Source organism: Octopus bimaculoides, chromosome 8 (assembly GCF_001194135.2).
Source record: "Octopus bimaculoides isolate UCB-OBI-ISO-001 chromosome 8, ASM119413v2, whole genome shotgun sequence".
In the NCBI taxonomy this organism is placed as follows: domain Eukaryota; kingdom Metazoa; phylum Mollusca; class Cephalopoda; order Octopoda; family Octopodidae; genus Octopus; species Octopus bimaculoides.
In genome coordinates this window covers 30,635,535-30,640,995 of record NC_068988.1, presented here as the reverse complement: position 1 = coordinate 30,640,995, position 5,461 = coordinate 30,635,535, and the positions used below count along the sequence as shown (strand labels likewise).

Below are 5,461 nucleotides of genomic sequence, written 5' to 3'. Positions count from 1 at the left end.
TATATATATATATATATATATATATATATATATATATATATATGAAAAATGTATAAACAAACGATGTAATGTATACTGGATGTAAAAACGAAGGGGTGACAAACAGAAGATCCGTAATTTTTCATCAGTTATCGACCAATTGATGATATTCAGTTTCACACCTTTAACGATAAGATTGAGTACTTTCCAATTGGCGGTGCCTGCTAAAAAAAATTTTTCGTCGCGGAGAATTAGGGACAAGAGCAAACAAAACAAAACAAGCGAAACAACACACCGTATGATTTAGGACGGTGGAGGAGGACGGTGGAGGAGGACGAATAGTCGAACAAAATACAACCTTGGAGACAAGAATAGTGGGTAATGCTTAGAAAATGTCTTGAAGGTGCTGGAGTGACTGTATGGTAAGAAGCTTGTTTCCCAACCATATGATTCTAAGTCCATTCTCACACACACACACACACACACACATTTATATATATATATATAAGCACATTCAACCTAACTTGGATGTGTTTATGACGCCTAGGACTGCGTTATATGTCCTGATAAATTAACTCGTGTAGATGGCTAAAAAAGCACTAATTATGTCAGTTGGGATTTCTTCAGCCCCGGCAGATGGCAATGTTGAATTACAAGTATGTATACATGTATGTATATGTTTGTCTGTGTTTCTCTCCCACTATCGCTTGACGACTGATGTTGGTGTGTTTTCGGCTTAAGAGACCGATAGAATAAGTACTAGGCTTACAAAGAATAAGTCCTGTTCGACTAAAGGCGGTGCTCCAGTATGGCCGCAGTCAAGTGGCTGAAGCAAATAAAAAAGAAGGAAAGAAAAAAGAAAAATCTCGAAGCATAACGATATCTGTTTCAACGCATGATTTCACATCAAGAATCTTGCAAATGAAATACATAAGCGTAGTTTATAAAACGTTGCTGTTTATCTTTCGTACGAGACTCCATACGAAATGGTATTACATAAAAGTATGCGAGGAATATCAGAACTTTCACAAAGGGACCCTTGTAAACCTGCATCTAAAACTCACGTATTATGATTCGTTCAGGCCTCCATACACTAGCTATCCCCTGCCTACTTATTACTGCTAGCAGTCAAAGCGACTGCACAGGACAATACTTTCGCTTTTTGTTTGTTTTTTTATATCTCTAACATTTGCCACGTATCCATTCGTTTGCAACTATAATCAGCTTTCCTGTTGCTAACGAGAAACAACAAAACTTTTACCGGTATTCATATCCCGAATAATTAAACAACAATTTACAAATTTATTAGCGGCAATATATCGACAAACGTTGTTTTAGTATGCAAACTTTTGCCGTCGCATATTTAATCTGTATCTCAATGTTACATTCCGTACACGATTTCGTCATCAATATTGATTTTTAGAAATTTATTTTAGTCACAAATACGTATATATGAATAGACTTGTATATATATCTAAAGTATATAGAAGTGTATGCCTCATCGCTGATACTTCAACTTCTGCACTTCAGATTTAAATAAGAAAAGCTTTCTGTAGTTGGGAAGTGTTTACAGTGTGAGTGCTTATAGTTGATTTGTATTTAAATTATGTAACATTTCTAATTATGATATTACTTATCACTCCAAACTAAAAGAAGGAAGTAAAGAAAGATATGACATATAGCCGAACACAAAAGGAATAATTGCACCAAACTTTAAAAACTAACATATACAGTAACAACAAAAACAAACACTACTACTACTACTGCTGCTATTACTACTACTACTACTGCTGCTATTACTACCACTTCCGACTCTGACCATATTAAATGCTATTACTACTATTATAAGAAGTCTCTAGCGGTTAAAAACAAGTACCCCAGTAATAAGATAAACGAATCAACTCGAAGGGGACAGTTGAAAAAGAAAGAAAAGATAAAGAAAGATAGAGACGAATTTCTCAAATCTTATAATTCTTTAATCGCTGTTCTGTGTGTTGTACGTGGAAGCAAGGAATTTACCATAATTAGCGCCGTCTTTATGTGTTTTATTTATATCGCTTCTAAACAATTGTGATTTTTATCTCGTGTTTACATAAATATCTCATAAACTAACCAACACTAAGGGGAAGAATTATTTTGGAAAAGATTTAATTTATCGGTTGTTTACAAATATTAATTGGTATTAAAAACTGAAAGATGAGTTTTGGATCTTCAATTTAGGTGAGTTTGCAAATTTTATATACGCGCGCGCGTACATGCACATAAATATATATATATATGTATCTCTTCTAATTTCTCTCTCTTCTCTTTCTCTTTCTCTCTATCTTTCTCTTTTATGTATCTGTCTAGACACCCATCTATCTATCTATCTATCTATCTTTTTGCCTGTCTTTCGGTCTGTTATATTTCTAAGTTTGTAGTCAAAGAAACTTGTCACTTTTAAGCAAAAGTGCGTTCAGGAAACTGGTCCTCAGTAACAGACCTGTGAGCTAAAGCATTCCAGCCGTGACCATCACGTTTTTTTTAAATGTTTTTTACATAGTACATCTAAGACTAAGTTATTCAATATCCTCTTCGTAACACGGTAGAAGATTATTTAATGTAGATTTAATTACTGTCAAATAAAGCAGGTCAAACGGCTTAATTCTCACGTTGGCACGTGTAGTTACGGAAGTAGTAGTAGTAGGAGGAGGAGGAGGAGTGGTGGTGGTTGTGGAATTAATAGTTCTTTGGCACTCCCACATTTTCCCACAAGGGAATCCAATTCAAGCAAACAGACGTATAATCAAAGGCGTTTCAGCTTTGGCCATCCCGACACGTTTTCTCATCACACACAAAAAAAAAATAGAGAGAGAAACTCAAAGGGGGCTACTGGTATGCATAACCAAGATGGCAAAGTTCCCCTCCACACACACACACACACCAACCTTCTTAAATGATATCCATAAAAATATACCATGATCATGTATTAGAAAACTGGGATCTTTCTTAAAACGGGGGCCACATTTTTCATTAATGTTTTACGTAGTGTTTTTGGTACCGAAAGAGTTTCAAACTTGAAAAATGTGGCCCCCGTTTTAAAAAAGATCCGAAAAGTGAGTGTAGAAGGCTGTTGTTTCTGTTGATATGAGACTGCAGACAGCTAACTGTTGCTTATGCCTGTATACACAGCTAAGAAGACCAGTTGTAAATGTGGATTCTAAATTCTTTTCGTCGCCTTACCTTTTATAAAAAATAAAATAAATGCGCCCTTTTAAACCCTAGCCAGGCTCATGGGCCCGGTTTCCCGGTTTCAATGGCGTATATGTTCCCCAGCTAGATGGGATGCCAGTCCATCGCAGCGTTACTCATTTTTTGCCAGCTGAGTGGACTGGAGCAACGTGAAATGAAGTGTATTACTCAAGAACACAACGCGTCGCTCGGTCCAGGAATCGAAACCACACTCTTACGATCATGATGCTGACACCCTAACCACTAAGCCACGCCCCTCCATCTAACCTTTTATACGATTTCCAAAAAGTCGCAGTACTCATTCTAATATTTTATGGATGCCGTCTTAAAGAATGGGCACACTGGGTAGTTGTCGGGGTGGGCATGGATAGAGGGGCTCGATATTGATCTCGATACTCTGTGTATGCTGTAGATCAGTGGATCTCAACCAAATTTTCTTTTTTTTTTTTTTCCTGTAGAACCCTTTCGTTCAGTTTTTTAAAAAATCTCAGTATATTTTCATGATTAAATTTTATGAAGAATTGTATTTGAAAAATGTCAGGTGCAGAAAGTGGCTGTGTGGTAAGAAGTTTGCTTCCCAGCCACATGGCATGGTTCCGGGTTCAGTGCTCCTGCGTTGCACTTTGGGCAAGTATCTTCCACTATAGCCTCGGGCTGACCAAAGCCTTCTGAGTGGATTTGGTAGACGGAAGCTGAAAGAGGCCCATCGTATGTATATATATATATATATGTGTGTGTGTGTGTGTGTCCACTATCGCTTGAGAACCTATCTTAGTGTGTTTACGTCCCCATAATATAGCGGTTCGCCAAAAGATACCGATAGAATAAGTGCACAATGTCTTCCAGCAGCCACTCCCTTGACCTAAGGCAGCACTACCTCCTCCAGGCATTTGATGTAGGTCTCCGTGTTGAGTCTTAGCCCGTGTGGGAAGATAAATGAACGCATAACGTCGCCATCATTAGTGATCACTCCAAACACCATGATGTTGACTGGATAATTGATTTTATCACTCTCGGTACATGTTTTGGAATCAGGACAAGCAAACGGTTGTTCTGTGTGCTCACCATCTGTTTGTATTGGAACTTCCGGCGCGAATGGCAAGTAGTACAGCATGTCGCTTCCAAATTTCTGGCAGAGTGAATTGTATCATGGTGCTATTTTCTCACAGACGGTGCACAACTGACCCTACCATACTATGTAGTCAACAAAATCAAAAACAAACGTGCATGCACGAAATTAAAAATATAAAATGGCGACAGTAGACCCATTGCACCTTGTATATGCATTATTTCTCAACTCCTTATTTACTCTAACAACCTTGCGATTATGTTTGTATTAATTACACGCTCTAAAGTGGTACCATATACTTGTTTATTCTTTCTTTCTAATATACGAGAGTGTGTTACAAAGTTCCTGGCCTTACGGGTATCGCAAAAGACCTGCTCTGAAGCCCAGCCTTTCAGATCCTTTTACAGGGCTTAGAAAAACTGAAGGACTGCTGCAATGAGAGTGTGAATTTGAGAGGGAATATTTTGTATAAAATCATAATTAACTGATCTTCCTGTATTTTCTTCTACCCAAAGCCAGGAACTTTTCAGCATCCCTTCGTATATCTACCTGCTCAATGATGAACCACTTATAGCCATTCATTGCTCGACAACTACAACACCACTTTTGTTTTTGTTTTCGTTGCAATTCTAGACGGACTTTTTAGTGATAAACAAAATCAAGCACTTATCGGACGCACCTACCACATTACGTCATTAGGCGGAATTATATATATATATACTCTTTTACTCCTTTATTTGTTTCAGTCATTTGACCGCGCCCATGCTGGAGCACCGCTTTTAGTCGAACAAATCAACCCCAGAACTTATTCTTTGTAAACCTTGAACTTATTCTATCGGTCTCTTTGTTTGAACATGGACATAAACACACCAGCGTCGGTGATGGTGGGGACAAACACACGAACATATATGTATATATGTATATATAGAAAATACAAAACTGGGACAAGAACGCAAAACATCTAGACAGACGATACAAAGAAAACAAGGATGTGTCATTTGGAGTTTTTTTTCCTCAGTCGAGTTTCAGATTATCTTTGCAATTTCGGCTACACGTCGGGCTTCTTTCAGTTTTCATTTACCAAACCTACTCACAAGGCTTTGGTCGGCCCGAAGCTATAGCAGAAGGCACCTGCCTGAGGTGCCACACGGTGGGACTCAACCCAACATATATATATATATA

At 37.9% G+C, this 5,461-nt stretch overlaps 1 protein-coding gene across 2 annotated transcripts in view; it reads left to right on the top strand.

The window, feature by feature from the left end:
• The first annotated feature begins 1,157 nt into the window (after nt 1–1,157).
• Nucleotides 1,158–5,461, top strand: part of LOC106881283 (uncharacterized) — a 35,899-nt gene continuing 31,595 nt past the window's right edge. The window contains exon 1 of one of the 2 annotated variants that reach the window (XM_052970035.1): nt 1,158–2,199. The gene's annotated coding sequence lies outside the window, so the exon portion shown is untranslated. The remainder of the gene's footprint in view (nt 2,200–5,461) is intronic. The other variant, XM_014931614.2, reaches the window with a different exon arrangement.